Source organism: Eurosta solidaginis, unplaced genomic scaffold, assembly GCF_040869045.1.
Source record: "Eurosta solidaginis isolate ZX-2024a unplaced genomic scaffold, ASM4086904v1 ctg00001146.1, whole genome shotgun sequence".
Classification (NCBI taxonomy): Eukaryota; Metazoa; Arthropoda; class Insecta; order Diptera; family Tephritidae; genus Eurosta; species Eurosta solidaginis.
In genome coordinates, this window is record NW_027137003.1 from 158,511 (window position 1) to 176,110 (window position 17,600).

Here is a 17,600-nt window from a genome sequence, read left to right on the forward strand (position 1 = left end):
TGGTGAGCACGCAGCCGCAATTGTTCCGAAAATCTAGAGCCGTAATAAAATCCTCAAATCCCTTGCTGGCAGTACTTGGGGAAAAGATAAAGAACCGCTCTCTACCACATACAAAGCAATTGGCCAGCCGATTGCGTGCTACGCGTCCCCTATATGGTCGCCAAGCCTAAAGATTACCCACTGTAGGAAGCTACAGGCCTGCCAAATACTGCTCTCAGAATCGCCACTGGCTGTATTCTTATGTCCCCAGAACACCATCTACATAACGAGGCGAGAACACTCCCCATCAAGGAGAGAAATGAGATGCTAACCAAACAGTTCCTGTTGAATACCCAGAAACCTGGGCATCCCAGCAGTCATCTGATTGATGAGCCAACAACGCACAGGAACTTAAGGAGTCATCTCCGAAAGTATTTTGAAGAAATACGGCACCTGAGAACTCAGCCATACGAAGCAAAAAAACACAAGCAGGTCCTTGGTGAACTCCACAAACAGGCGTCGTAGCTTTATGCCGGGAATTGCCCGGTGAATCAAGTACTTAAAGAACAGTACCCAAAACTTGCGGAAGAGGAAAGCATACTCCCCAGGGAAACGCGAGTCACTCTAGCTCAACTTCTTTCTGAATACTGCAACAGGTTAAACTCTTACCTATCCTTACTAATAGTATACTTCTTAAACATGAGGGTCTTGTTTCGAGGTTAAAGCAACAGTAACATAAACAACGTACATATATGTATAGTGAGGAATCTTATTACTTACATTGTATTGCAAATAAAAGTAACAAAGAAGGAGCAACTACAACATCAACAAGGAACTCGTAAGATGTAAGTTGTGTTCAGTGTCCCAGAAATGAAATTTACTTATTAATTATGCATCAAAGCTTTTAAGTTGCGACGGCAACGGACGTGATACTTTCGCCCAGGCACCACATTAATGCTCAACAAGTTGCGTTCCCAATTGAAGACAAATCTGTGGTCGTAAGCAATAATCGCACAAGTCCCATGTAAAAAGATAGGACTTGGACGATTATTGCTTGTGGAAAAATAAATTCATGTTAATAATCGCTGCCGTTGGAACAGCAATATAGCACTAAATTTGTTATAATGTCTTTTAAACGGCTCTTTAAATATGAACCTCTCTTTTACAAGTTCGCCTTTCTGCCCTTTCCGCTACCTGCTGATATAATTCTTTATATACTCTCGCATCTAAACATTCATAGGCGCATATATACATAAATAAGTTTCCATAAGCCTTCGTGCACACATATGACTTCTTGTTCTAAAATCAACGTATGCTTGAGCCATTCAAAAAAAAGAACAACAAATAATGGGCATGTAAAAACATAGTTATGGGCAAGCTGCCCTGTTGAGACACAGCTAAAGCGAACCACACTAACTCGCTATTAAGACCCTGTTACTCAAAGAACAATACCCTAACGCACACTCCCTAGGGCAACGCGAGTCACTCCAGCTCAACTTCGATCTGGATACTGTAACAGATTAAACTCTTACCTATCCAGAATCAACCCCGACATACAAAATATATATGTCCTGCTTGTAACGATTCCCCACATGACACCAACCATCTTTTCAACTGTATTGTGGAACCAACGTCCGAGGGGGGTAGGAGGTCAAAATATGCCCGCGGTAGGTATACCTGTCGTAAGAGGCGATTAAAATGCCATATTCAAGGGGCTGTGTATTGCAAGCCTTTCAGGTTGCCAGCGCTATATATAGCTTCTCCAAACCCAATTGTCAACCTCACCTATCCGCGGCGAATACTGTTTCACTAACACATGAGGCTCTGGCGACCGAAGATCCTCATTGAACTTGGGGGTGGGAGGGAGGGATGGCCTGAAGGTTTAATGTGGCCATATAAATCGTTCCCGAGATGGTCGGGCTAGCACCTTAATGGTGCTGTGTTACCGGAGCGTACCGCAGCTGTATCCGGCAAAGGATAACACTCCCCTAAGCCTTCGGGGAGAAACCTTATCGCTACAACAACAACAACAACAACACCTCTAACACCCCTCTCATTATGGTCCACAACTGTTGAAACAGCAAGTTTCCTTGGACTCCCGTTAACAAAATATATATTCATGTTAATAATCGCTGCCGTTGGAAAAGCAAAATAGTATTAAATTTGTTATGTCTTTTAAACGGTTTATTAAATATGAACCTCTCTTTTACAAGTTTGTCTTTCTGTCCTTTCCACTACCTGCTGATATAACTCTTTATATACTCTCGCATCTAAAGATTCATAGGTGCATATATACATAAATAACTTTCCATAAGCCTTCGTGGAACGCACACTCCCTAGGGAAAGGCCAATCACTCCAGCTCAACTTCGATCTGGATACTGTAACAGGTTAAACTCTTACCTATTCAGAATCAACCCCGATATGCAAAATATATGTCCTGCTTGTAACGTGTCCCCACATGAAACCAACCATATTTTCAACTGTATTGTGGAACCAACGTCCCAGGGGGGTAGGGGGTCAAAATATACCCGGGGTAGGTAAGCCTGTCGTAAGATGCGACTAAAATTCCAGATTCAAGGGGATGTGTAGCGCAACCCTTTCAGGTTGCCAGCCCAATATATAGCTTCTCCAAACCCAATTTTCAACCTCACCTATCCGCGGCGAATCCTGTTTCACTAACAGACGAGGATCTGGCGACCCAAGCTCCTCATAGAACTTGGGGGTGGGAGGGAGGTATGGCCTGAAGGTTTAATGTGGCCACATATATCGTTCCCGAGATGGTCGGGCTAGCACCTTAATGGTGCTGTGTTACCGGAACGTACCGGATCTGTATCCGGCAAAGGACCATCACATCGATAACACTCCCCAAAGCCTTCGGGGAGAAACCTTATCGATACAACAACAACAACAACAACGCTTCTAACACCCCTCTCATTATGGTCCACAACTGTTGAAACAGTAAGTTTCCTTGGACTTCCGCTAAAGGATATTGATGACAATTTATGATCGATCATACCATGGTATCAGGATGAAAACGCAATGGTCACCTGAGACAATAATAATATGCTTTAGCACGATTTATGTGCATATATATCTATTCAGAATACAGTAAAACATGCTATTTTATTGAAAAATAGTGGATAATGACTCATACATTGGGTAATATATTTTTGTGGCAGCTTGACCCCTAGACAGAAAAAAATACACGAAAAATCCGGTAGTTCTAGCTTGGCCCTATTATCATACCTCTACAGTGGATATTTCTCAATGCAGGTTGAGAAAAAATTTACCTCCGAAGACTGCAGTGAGTGCTAGGTGTTTTATTTGTTACGTTTGTTTGGACGCTACATACATATCAATGCACAGAATGTGTATAAGCGGGGCTGGCCCCAAGGTGACCCATGGTACAACGGGCAAAAGAACTCTCATAACTAGTGGCTAATCTGTAGAGCTGCAGGGCAATGTTCTCCCGAAAAAATTGTTTCACAATTCCCTCCTCAAGCGCTACGCTTGAACTATACAGTAAATAATGGACTTTTAGCCAATTTATCACCATTTCATTTCATAAAAATTGCATCTAAGTATTCTAAACTAATTAGAAATTGCGGTGTCGGTTTATAAGTACCTACTTTGGGAAATTAATTGACAAACGTGTATGTTTTGTCAACATGGAAACTTAAGAGTGCTATATTCCCGTGCTTTGTGTACTTCAAACCATGTTTCTTACACCAAAGCAATTTTCGGGAGCTCGAAAAACTTATTGAAAACTTTTTTTTTCGTATTAAAATATTTCCAACGCATGCCGCATGCGGCTCATGTTTGTTGTTTTTTATTTTTTATTTATAACTATGAAAGTAATTTAGTCCTACCCGTTAATATGAAATCCATCAAAATTAGAAAAATTCGTAACACTTTTCAATCTGGTAGCTTTTTTTTAGTGAAATTGTCATCGTCTCCGCAAAAGTCAAGTGGCTAACGTCACGCTAAATGGAACTACCTACATTTTTTGTATCATGGGTCACACCTATTCGATGGGGCGAAGCACTGCTACAACAACCACAACAACAACCCTGTTACGATCTAAACCAAGTACCCCCCGGGGATTGGGAGGCTCGGAATATACCCGCGGTAGGTATGCCTGTCGTAAGAGGCAACTAAAATACCAAATTCATTCAAGGGATTTCCAGCGGAATATATAGCTTCTCCAACCCAATTTTCAAACACACCTAACCGTGGCGAGTCCTGTTTCATTGACAGCCGAGGCGTCCCGAGATGGTCGGGCTAGTACCTTAATGGTGCTTTGTTACCGGAACGTACCGGACCTATATCTGGCAAAGGACCATCAACATCCATAACACTCCCCAAAGCTTTCGGGGTTAATGCAACAACAACAACAACCTAAACCAACTTCAATACTATTACCATAAAAATGTAACGATTTCCGAAAAAGTATATTTTTTATTCTGTTCGTTATACATATTTGTAATTATGTTTACTTATATACTCGACATTGTACTCTAGATACGTACTGGGCTCAGGTGTTATCTGGGAAAGTGCTATTTTATCTGTATAACCTTGTATTATAGCCAAAACCGGCAATTGTGGCTACATTATTGTAACATCAATAATCTTTGGAAAGTTATTTGTGAAGCTAAAAAGAATATGTTCAAAAAACCAACCAACAAAGCTTGTACTAAATTCTGTTGGTGTATAATGGTTTCTCTTAATCCTGTGGAACGGGAATTTAAACATGATAGGTACCGAAGTAGGGTGGTGGGTTTAACATGGCGAAAATTTGTTGAAAACTCAAGCCGCTACTCTCCCAAAGTAGCATCTTATGATACTAGCCCGACGTTCGAATCAATCAGCCTGTATATTTTGTACGCCTTTTAATAATTTTCGGCCTTAAAACCAGGATAATTATTTAAATTTCCAGAAGGGTAGATCATGTACATACATGCGTACGCATTGGATATTCAAATCACTTGGATTACCTATTAGTGCACTGAATGAATGTGCCTGCTAATTTATGGTTTTGTCGCAGACAAGTCCGTGATTTTTCCGTGATTTTATTGGTATTTATTTTTAGCGTTGCACATGTACATATATTTTACAGCACCTCACTCCTTTTAGTTGAATTTATATTTATACACTTGTAGGTAGACTTTTATTCCGTAATTTTATTGGTATTTATTTTTAGCGTTGCACATGTGCATATATTTTATAGCACCTCACTCCTTTTAGTTGAATTTGCATATATTTATACATTTATTAAAAAATTCTTATAGTCAAAAATATCAAATGAAAAATCTAATAATTTTCTTTTAAACCCGGTAACATAATTAAAATAAATTTCAAAAAGCAAAGTATATAACAAATACAGTGGTAATTCTATACAGCATGACACTGCTAATACGCGTCCAAAAATATCAAGAGAGGTGTCAAAAGACGAGTAGTAAAAGGCGTTCTGCGCAAAAATACTGTGGATACCACCCCTGTTTCGGAGGGAGCCGCGAACAATTTTTCGGTTTTTCGTTAATATCTTTCTAACGAGCTAAAATTTTTATTTTCCGGTTTCGGATTATTAATACTGATGTCAAGGCCCGTCGTTTGATACCTCCTGTCAATATTTTTGGACGCATATTAGCAGTGTCATGCTGTCGTATAAAATTACCAATTGTAACGATTGTGTCCACAGCAGAACAACCATAGCAACGATCCATCAATTATAACAACGCTACATACAATTGCACATGTGTATATATAGATAACACTTTCATCCTAAAAGCTTTTCAAAGGTAGGTATTACTAAATTAAATTAGGTTAGGATCATTTTAGATCAGCATGCTAACCATCTTTCTAGATGCATATGCACTTTTAAATCTATTTTTTGCCCTATCTTCTTTTCTAGCGACCACCATAGAACATTGAATTATGGGAACTAAATTTAATTTTATTATTTTATGTGTGATTCGGTTGCATAATTTGCGAATATACAACTTTATGTATTTTCAAGCGCCTAATTGGATCGGGTTTTGAGGGGTTAGCCGCATGCAAATCGATGGGGGCTCCTCCACCCGTATTCCAGCGTTCCGCTCGCTAATCTTCTCCAGTGTATGCGCAGTAGGTATTTGTCTGCAAGGGTACCGAATTTTAAATCCCATTCTTTGTTTAAAATACTAACACTACCTGTCAGTACTAAACTACACGGACACTAAGTTATAGGTTATCACTGCGTTTTACCTAATTTCTGGGCCGGATCTTGTGCAGGAGTTGATGATTTAGTGTTGGTATGTTCGATCTACCGTGGGTAATGTCCTACGAAAGCACTCGCGAATTTAGACGCCTTACTAGGCTTAACTTAAAATTGAACACTCGACCCGGACTTAAATTTCTGCACCAGATGTTTACCGCATGGTAGTTCCTCAGGAAAAGAAAGAGCTGAGCTCCGGAAATCGCTCAAGACCCATATGGTTATCATTGACGTCTTGATTACCGATATATGTATTTTGTTATCAAAAATCATATGCAAGCATTGACAGACGGACGGAAGTTGAGTTTAGACTAGTGTTAGATAATACAGAGTCATGAAACTTGTAATAAGAAAAATCAAAAGCATAAAAAGAAAAAAATTTAAATGAAAAGATGGAAAGTATGGTTGGGGCTAAAGTGTTCATGTACCCATGGTACATATACCCCCCCCCCCCCCCCCACCTAGAGTTTTGGTGCGGTTGGTATCTTTCCTCTGTCTTTTTGGATGTCCTTTTGGTTATAAATAGCTCGTTTGCCTGTATCTACGTCTTACAATTCATATACACAATTGCCGGTTTGTGCAACAACGGTTGCTTTTACGAACTTAGGGGCAAACTTGGCACAAAATTTCTTTGAGGCGTCACTCAGAACAAAATTTCGTCTATAGACCGGGTCTCCAACCTTAAATTTTTCTGCAGAACTTCGCAAGTTATACCTTTTTGCTGACGATTCGAACGCTTTTTTAATATTTTCACCTATAGACTGCCGTATTAACGCCAGTTTGTCTAATCTATCTACGACGAGACCTTCGAGGGACCCCAATTTTCGAAAAAGCGGATACTCGTCACCATGAGCCGACATCTGCTGACCGAAAAGAGCATAGTAAGGGGTACAACCTATGGCCTGGTGAACAGAACTCCTCAACTCCTCTGCAATGCTTGGCAAGTGTTTGTCCCACAGAGCCTGGTCATCTTTTAAGTAAGCCCTTATTCCTGCAATTATGGACCGATTAACCCGCTCGCTGGCATTCGCTTGAGGACTGTATAAGGCAGTGTAGACATGTTTGATACCCGGTTCAGCAAGCAAATTATTGAACTGGGATGACTTGAATTGTTTCCCGTTGTCACTTAAAATTATTTCGGGTGTTCCGAAAACAGCAAACACACTTTCCCGAAGAAAATCGCATATCCCAAGAGCATTAAAATTCTTTACGGCCTTGAAAAGAGGAAATTTGGTATAGTGATCCAAAACAATAAAGATTCCGATATTACGTTGCTTTGAACGGGGATATGGACCGAGGAAATCGACGTAGAGTTTTTGAAAAGGACGCTGAACGGTGTATTGTGCGGACATAGGGGATCGCAGCGTAGCGTTTGATGGCTTCGAGGTTTGGCAGGTTTCACAACTTCGGATGTAGTCCTTTACGTCAACCGTCATGTTTGGCCAATAAAAGTTCATTCGAAGCCTTTCTAAGGTTTTTGCTATTCCTCCGTGGCATTTGTTAGGCGGGCGGTGAGCATTCTGTATCACGTTCTCAACCAAGCTTTTCGGGATCCATAGTTTCCAGTTGTATACCTCCCGCTCCGGGTTACCGTTGGGACATTCGGTCCTTTTATAGACCCGATCATCAACTATTTGCAGATCAGATAGTCTACTTTGATTGTTTTTAATATGAATTATTAATTTCTTGTACTCTTCGGACTTAAACTCGGACGATTCTATATCAACTATCGGACGGACCTCTAACTCATTGATTTCTTCGAAGTTTTGACGGGATAAGGTATCCGGCACTACATTTAAAGAACCCTTTCTGTGCTCTATTTTTAATCGATAACCTTGAAGTTTCAATGACCATCGTGCTAGTCGGGTGGATAGGTCGCTTTGGCGCATCAACCACTGAAGGCTGGCATGGTCAGTCACAATTGTAAAATTTTGCCCTTCAACATAGGCTCTGAACTTTTTTAAACTGAGCATAGCTGCAAGGCATTCCAGCTCCGTAACGCTGTAATTGCTTGGAGCCTTGTTGAGTTTTTGGGAGAAATATGCAATTGGGACTTCGATACCTTCTTCATTCTGCTGCGCCAAAACCGCACCAACACCAAGCTTAGAGGCATCACATTGAATTATGAATGGCTTTGTATAGTCAAGATTGGCTAAGACAGGGGCAGAACGTAATACCTGTTTCAAAGTATCAAACGACTTCTGGGCTTCATCATTCCAAGTGAAATTTTAGTTTTTCTTTAATAAGTTAGTCAAGGGGGTGGCAATGGACGCAAAGTTATCTACGAACCGACGGAACCACGCGGCCATTCCAAGGAATCGCCGAACTTGTCTAACGGTAGTGGGTACTGGATAATTGGTAACTGCGGAAATCTTCTCCGGGTCGGTTCGAAGAGTGCCATTACCCACAATATATCCCAAATACTTCACCTCACTGATGCAAAACTTGCTCTTCTCCACGTTAATGGTTAATCCAGCTTTTCTTAACTGGTGAGCAACGTCGGACAGAACGGACATATGGCTACAAAATCTTCGGACAGTATAAGCAGGTCGTCTAAATACACAAAAACTTGATTTTTTAATTTGGGTGGAATGACGCGATCCATCAAGCGGCAAAGGGCTTGAGGGGCGTTGCATAAGCCAAAGGGTATCGATACAATGGACGGTTGGGGACAGTAAAACAAGTATAATCCCTAGTGTTTTGCTCGGAGTGCAAACTCGAAAGTTTGACCGACCAAATTTTGGGGGGTAAAAGAAAAGAAAAGAAAAGTGGTATCTATTAATTTCAAATATTTAATATGTATATAATAATATACAAGTCACGTTAATTCGTAAGTTTATAATACTAATTATACTTATTTTTTAGGTTACCTTTGTTGAAACAGCTACGGCTCCTGGTGCGTGTGGACGTGATGAACGATGAATCCAAGTGAAGGATACAAAACTGTTAACAATGTTAAACGAGTTGTTGTCGTACGGTTTATTTATCCATGCGATGTTTTAGCAGATATAACTTAAACCGTTGGACCAACTCTGTTAACAAATAAATGAAAAGTAAGTACGAGGGCGACCTTATAAGTTTAAGGTTTTAGGCATCTGGCCTAAACATGCCGGCCCCCGTTGCGTGACGCAACGTAACAAAGAAGATAAAAAGCGTACCGGAAGCCGTTGTGTTTCCTCAGGTTTTTAAACTAATTTCTTATATCTAAGCTCTTCGCTCTGAAAAGAAGGGAAGATAAATGAAAAAATGAAATATACGTGGTTTCAAATTCAGTGGCATGTTTTGTTGATCAATTCAAGGAAAATTCATATTTGTATGTATTTAAAAATTATATGTAGATTAGTTTTTTTTTTTTTATGTATATTTAGCAGGCGCCGAATAGCACCCACCCAAAGATCGTATTCTGGGCCAATAAAGGACCCAGAGTTCCCGCTGGAATAGCTCCCAGCAATGTCTTAGGAACAACTTCCGCCCCCAACACAATGCGAACCGGGGCGGCGAGGTGAAATTGCGGATCTGCCAGTTTAAGATTCGCGTATTGACCGAATACCGTTGCGTCGAGGTTTGTGGCTGGTGTTTTGCGTTGTATCCGCTGAACGCAGACCGCATGTGTGGTGATGGTCGCCGAATTGCCATGTTCCCACGTAATTTTAAAAAACACCCCATCCGCCCGTTTAAGTACGTTACCCCCAAATGAAGTTCGCGTACGAAGTCCTCTGATACCTCGGTGGCACTGGCGCATACGTTGAGTAGCGCCCGCACGAGGTGTATGCGTCCTCCTGCTTCTATCTTGACGACTGCTGTTTGTGCAACCGAGGTGAGGCATTGTACGACCGGGGGTATCGCTATTGCGCCGGAGCGGAAGTTGACCCTTGAGGGTAGGTGGAATGCTTCAGATTCCACTCTACCCCGTTTTCGATGAGAGAGAGGGTGGAATGCTTCAGATTCCACTCCCCCCTGATTGTGACGAGAATGGAGGTGGAATGCTTGAAATTCCACTCTCCCCTGTTTGTGATTGCGCCAAGATCCCTTATAGGTCGGAGCATTCTTATGCCGTTTTCCCTGTGGAATTTCATGGCGCAGACGTGGCCGGAAACATTGCAGCGCAGTACCACTTTGAGGGGCTGGGTGGAATGCCATGGATTCCACTCCAGTCAAATTATCCTGGCGGAGAGCAGATGTTTCGGAGGCAGTTAAATCGCCTTCCGAGGCAAATAGCGACATTGAGTCGGTGTCGTTGGCGTCATTCCTGGTGGGACGTGTTGGTCGTCGCCTGATTTTTTCGTTGGGCTCAATGTGGACCATCGTATGATGATGTTCGCCGCATCGTCGACATAACCCTTCATTTGAGCACTGAGATGCGATATGTGCCTCTGAAAGGCAATTGGTGCAGTAGCGGTATTTATGTGTTAATCGTAGGCGTTCGGTGGGCTCCTTGGCCCTGAAAACTGGGCATGCTCTGAGCGGGTGTGGTTTGCTACATAGCCGACATCTTAATTCAAATTGGCTCGTCTCAGAGCGCTTGCGTAAAGCTGTGTAACGCGTCATATCTGGAAAAGTAATAGTTTCCAAGTTGCAGACCTTTACCATTTATTTCATGGAGGCCCAATGCATGGCGAGCAATATGAGCGGCTATATAACGCAGTACTGAAAAATTGGTGGTAGCTACTTGCTGGGTTAGGGATACTTAGAAACGGCCCTTAAGTCCTTAGTGCAATGTGGTTTGTGAAGGGGGTTAAAAGATCAAATATTTCATTTATTTAAATGAAAGTCTCTCGGGGAATCAATATGAAAAAATAAAGGCCTAGAAATAGTATAAAATGAGCCGCAAACCCGTTTCAGGTAGTTGCATCCTAACCCCATTACACTGCTTGAATAAATGGCAAGTGTAGCCCTGGTGTTATCCCTACATCGATCCGATATCGATTTATCGCTGCTCGATTCATTTTACGCTGCACTAAATTTGTCAATGGCAATTAAATTGGTTAAAGCGTGGCGCGTAGATCTTCGTTTTTTGCTTGTCGGTTGTGTGTGCGAAAAGTTTAATACGGGCGTTTTCGATAGTGTAGTGTAGTGAAAAAAATATAATGCAATATAAATAAATAAAATAAAGCCATGAGGAAAGTGAATATAAAAAAATATGTACATACATATATCATGTATTCCTAACCTCCAGAAAAAAAAACGTGCGTAGTGGCGAAAAAATGTAGTTTTGTGTTGTGTGTGTAATTGTTTTTCAGTTTTATGGATAATCCATTATGAGAAAAAAAAAAACGATCGGAGTAGCGTGTGTATTGTACATTCGGGTGTACCAAGAAAACAAATTTTTCCTTTCGCTTTCTTTTTTAGAAAAAAAGAAAAAAAAAATGTTTTGCTTTAGCTTTGTTGTATAAATTGGATGTTACTATTTAGTAACACAGGTTATGCATCAGGCTGTTCCATTTTTTTTTTTTTAGGATTTCTGATAAATTTTTTGTTAAATCACTGTTTTGTTTAGAAAGGGTTAATGCAATGGACTTGGTAGAGGATGAATTTTCTTTTACGTAACGCTACCTCTGCCATTGTAATATCCTTCTTTTCCATTCTTCCAAAAAAAAAAAATTGTGAAAAATATTTGCAAAAAAAAATGAACACTTTTCTGGTCAGTGTAATATAATTGGCTATAAATTTTTGTGTGCAAAAACGTGTGGTGAGACTACGCATTAGTCTGTGAAAAAAAAAATGTTTTTTTTTGATGCCGGAATTTTTTCCATGTGATTCAGAAAAAAATATTATCGAGTGGTTGTTTGGCTTAAGGTCGCGTTAGGTTACCGTATTGCGTAAAGACAGTGTGAGAAAAATAAAAAAACGAAATTGCAAACTTTTTCCCAACACCAAAAAAAAATTTTTGTTTTTTTTTTGTTTTTTTTTTTTTTGAAGTGACGCATTATCAACCAAACAATCAGCTCTTAATCTTAATGTAATATTTCGAAAATTTATACTTGACACAAACCCATGTGGAAAAATTCCGGTGACCGGAACCAAAAAGGTGTGCAGTGTGATTTGGCCTAATACCCATAACCGTATTGCGTCTGTTTGTACAAATTAAACCGGCGTGTGCCTACCCAGCAGTATAATCGTTCTGCATGGGAGCATGTAAACAGCCTCTTAAAGGTGAAATGTGTTTTTGTAACCAAGACACACGAAATGTGAATATGCATTAGAATATCACGCCGTGATTTGTACAAACATACACATGTACTTTAGGGCGGGTCGAAAGAAAAGAAAAAAAAAATCTCCAAGGGAATTTAGTAAAAAACTTCCGAAAAAAACTCCTACACTCGTATTAGATATGAATTGTTGTTCACATTAGGCTGGGTCGACTAAAGAAAGAAAAATTTTCAATTTTTTTTTTTTTTTTTTTAAAGGGATTGATGTATTTTTTTTTTTTTTGTTTTTCTTCTAATTGTGAGGTTGTTGGTTTTGGGAGTGGTTAGATTCGTGTCATTTGTTTGTGAGTTGGTTGCTTTTGCCAGATTTGTTTCTTCTGATTGTGAGATCAATGGTGGTAATAATACCAGTTTGACAAGTGGTCTTGTCACTTGGCCCCTCTCTGTCCGAATGTCTACGACGCGTACCCGGTTGTCGGAACCAGGATAAACATTGACCACTCGTCCCAGTCTCCACTCATTTGGCGGTAAATTGTCCTCTTTAATGACCACCATATCTCCTACCTTGATGTTTGATTTTGGATGTTTCCACTTCGTCCTCTTTTGTAGCTCCGATAGGTATTCGCTTTTCCATCTTTGACAAAAGTTTTGATGCAATGCCTTGAGTTTTTGCCATCGATTCACGATTGAGGCCGGGTTTTCGTTAATTTCTAGCTCTGGTGGAGCTAATAAATGTCCGCCGACTAAAAAGTGACCTGGAGTCAGGGGTTCTAGATCCGAAGGTTCGTTGGAGGCAGGGCTTAGAAGACGCGAATTAAGGCAGGATTCGATTCTGCAGAGTAGCGTGTTGAATTCCTCGTAAATTTCGAGCTCAAAGCGATCTTTTTAAAATGTGTTTTAAAGCTTTTCACACCGGTTTCCCACAGCCCGCCCATATGCGGAGCGCCGGCTGGTATGAAATGCCAGGTTAATGCCTGATATGCAATTTTTGAGAGAATTTGTATTCGGGAATCGGAGAGAAAAGCTTTAAATTCTGCCTTTAGTGCGCGTGAAGCTCCGACGAAGTTGGTCCCATTATCTGAGTAGATATTCCTTGGGCATCCTCGTCTGGCTACGAATCGCGAAAACGCTGCTAGAAAAGATGAGGTGCTCAAATCGCTAGTGGGCTCTAAGTGTATGGCCTTAGTAGAAAAACAAACGAACAGACAGGCGTAACCTTTTGAGGTACGACAACCGCGCCCCCTATAACTCTTTATGTCGAACGGCCCTGCAAAATCCACCCCTGTGTTAGTAAATACGCTCTTGTGGTAAAATTCCCATAAGTTGACTTTGAACGTGCCTTTTGTAGATCGTACAGATCTTACAATTATTAATTGTGGCTCTGACCATGGTTTTCACCTTTGGGATCCAGTAATGGGTGCGAATAATTCGCAGCATTAGTTGGTTTTCGCCGTGGAGAGAAAGTTCATGGACAAACTGGACGAACAGACGCGACAACCTACAATTGTATGGTAGTATTATTGGGTGCTTTTCGCCATATGCCATATCGGTGGATGCTTCAAGCCGCCCCCCGTCCTAATTACTCCGGTTTCATCGAGATATGGATTTAGGGAAAGTATTTCGCTCCTAGACTCTAGCGGCTCCTTGACTTTTAGTTTCGCTACTTCATTACCGTAATGTTTCACTTGAGCAAGTTTAATTAAACAGATAGTCGTTGCTTTAATTTCATCAGATGAGATGAAGGGAGATTCCTGGATAGGTGCTTTCTCTTTCAGGTGGGTCCTATGAATGAATCTAAAAACGTATGATAGTACCCTCAAGGCGCGCGGTAACTTGGAAAACCTTTCAAGAATGTCACTTCTGTTATCTGCGACTGTTGCTGGATGTGCCTGTACTCACTTTTCCTCTATGTTGGTTGTGAAGTCCGTTTGTTGAGTTGGCCAATTTCCTCTGTCTTTTTGGAGCCACGACGGTCCCTGCCACCACAGAGAGTTGTCGACCAAGTCCTGAGCTAGTATGCCTCTGCTGGCTAAATCTGCTGGATTTGTACCTGAATCTACGTGGTACCAAGATGAACTTCCCACTTTATCGATGATTTTGGTTATTCGATGAGATACGAAAGTGGACCAGGAGCATGGGGGTTTGCGTATCCAGGCCAGCACTATCGTCGAGTCAGTCCACAGATGGATATTGAGATGACCTAAATCCAGATTACTGCAAATTGATTCGATGATTTCTGCTAACAATACCGCCCCGCAAAGTTCCAGTCGCGGAAGTGAAATGGTTTTAACTGGAGCCACTCTTGTTTTTGCCAAAAGCAGATTGACAAGTACTTTGTCATCCTTTTCGACCCGCAAATAGACCGTTGCAGCGTATGCTTTTTCGGAAGCATCGCAAAACCCGTGAATTTCTACTTTTTCCGTCGGGAAATAGGAGACCCATCGGAGAATTCGTAATTTCTCCAGTTCATTGTAAGTTCCGGTAAAATTTTTCCACCTCTCCAATGTTAAGGGAGATACGGGTTCGTCCCACCCACTACCCTCTAGCCATATATTTTGCATAATAATTTTCGAGACTATAATTGTGGGTGCCAGCCAACCTAACGGGTCGAAAAGTTTTGCGATAGTCGACAATATCGCTCTTTTTGTGAGACTTGTATCTTCTTCTATTGGTTTGATAGTGAAATAGAATTTATCGGAATGTGCATTCCACCTAATTCCAAGTGCTTTCACGCTACTGGAATCCTCAAATTCTAGAAAATCTTCACTCAAAAGATGAGGTTTTGGAATTCCTTTTAATAATTCGTTGTTATTCGAGGTCCATTTGCGCAATGGGAAACCAGCTGATTTTAAAACTGTAGATATGTCATCCCTAGCTTCTATCGCGGACTCAATGGAATGCCCCCCTGAAAGGACGTCGGCGACATACATATTTTTGCGTAAAATATTCGAGGCTATTGGATGAGAAACTTCCGAGTCATCAGCTAGTTGGAGTAAAGTCCTTATTGCCAGATAAGGAGCACAATTAATCCCGAAAGTTACCGTTTTGAGTTCATAAAGATTGATTGGATCGTTTGCGCTTGCGCGGAAAACTATTCGTTGGTACTTGGTTTGCTTGGAATTTACTAAGATTTGTCTGTACATCTTCTCAATATCGCTATTGAAGACGTATCTGAAAAGTCTCCAGCGAAGGATTAATATGGATAAATCAGACTGGAGTACAGGCCCAGGGAAAAGAACGTCGTTCAGACTGGTACCATTTGAAGAACGTTAAGATGCGTTGAAAACTACTCTAACTTTCGTTGAGGTGCTTTCTTCTTTAATAACCGCGTGATGCGGCAGATAATAGTTGTCGACTGCATCGGCCGACTGAAGTGCACTTATTTTTGACATATGCCCCATTGTCTCGTATTCCATAATGACCCTATTGTATTCCTTTTGTAATTCGGGATCTTTCTTAAGTCGTGTCTCGTTTTTGTAAAATTGAGAGCACGCTATCCTTAATGAAGGTCCCAGGCTAATGTTCGCTGGGTAATCTGCTTTGAAAGGAAGGGAAACGACATATCTTCCATCAGAATTTCATTGCGTTGTGCGTTTGTACAACTCCTAACATATTTTCTCTTCGGCTGTAAGGGCTTTTGATTTGGGTATATCTTCAATTTCCCAAAAGGAGCTTAGCTGTTTGTCTAAAGCCACTTCATTGAAGAATGATACCTTATTGTGGTTGGTTGGGTTGGCTGCATCGGCACGACCCGTCAGTATCCAACCGAACACTGATTCTTGGGCCAAGAGAGTATTAAGAATGTTCTTCTTAATACCACTCAAGATGATTTGCGGGTAAATATCTCCGCCCAAAACAAGATCGACTGGTTCATTTACGAAAAATCTTTTGTCCGCTAGTACAAGATCGGGAAATGCTTGTTGTGTGAGTGCACTGACATCGCATGTAGGTAGGTTGCCAGTTACCTGTGGCAAAACTAACACTACAGCGTCGATTGAGATTAGAGGGTCTACAGGTGACCGCAATTGTATGGTACATGCCTCTTTAACCTGCGCAGAAACGGTGTTATTGATGCCCGAAACTTGGGCATGCATTTTCCTACTTGGCAGGTTAATTCTTCGCCTGAGTCTTTCTGTAATGAAAGAGCACTCAGATCCCGAATCTGTGAGAGCTCTAGCCGAATAATTAGTGCCATTATGATAAATGGATACACGGGCTGTTCCTAGTAAAACGCCTTTACTTTTGTTCACGAAATTCGATTTTACTTTAACCGTTTTAGCCGATTTCTTCTTCTTTGTAGACTCGTTACGCATTTGAGCTGATTTGGATGGAGCCGGTAAATCATCAGTAGAATCTGTGGCCACCGGCGAAGTATCATTTGTGGCCTTGGTCGTCTGCAAATGCAGAAGGGTATTGTGCCTTGACTGACAGATGCTGCAGTTGGAGCCACTAGTACACTTCGACACCGAATGCCCCGGTGAGAGACAATTCAGGCAACATCGGTTGCTTTTGATTAATGAAATTCTGTCGCTTATTGGTAATTTTTTGAATTTGTCGCAGGCATATATTCTGTGGCTAGAGGTTTGATACATTGTGCACCCATTTTTAGCGACACGCGCATGAAAAGACCCAAGCTTTTTATGCGTTGGTTCAGAGGACTGCTTATTGCCTTGTACCTTTGAAGGTTTTGCCGGCTTTGTTCCTCTTAAACCCGAAACCGATTCTAAGGTTTGGAACCTATGTGATAGGAATCGGTCCATATCAGCCCACTTGGAAGTCTCTGTTTTATTCTCCACTGACTGTTCCCAAAGTGATAGGGTAACATCAGGTAACTTTGTCGAACAGAGATATGTTATAATGGGGTCCCAGTTTGATATGTCAATTTTGTGACTCACTAATGAGGGTATACAATTGTTTATATCCCGTTGTAATCTCTTTATGGCCACCGTGGTGTGATGGTAGCGTGCTCCGCCTATCACACCGTATGCCCTGGGTTCAACTCCCGGGCAAAGCAACATCAAAATTTTAGAAATAAAATTTTTCAATTAGAAGAAATTTTTCTAAGCGGGGTCGCCCTCTCGGCAGTGTCTGGCAAGCGCTCCGATTGTATTTCTGCCATGAAAAGCTCTCAGTGAAAACTCATCTGCCTTGCAGATGCCGTTCGGAGTCGGCATAAAACATGTAGGTCCCGTCCGGCCAATTTGTAGGGAAAAATCAA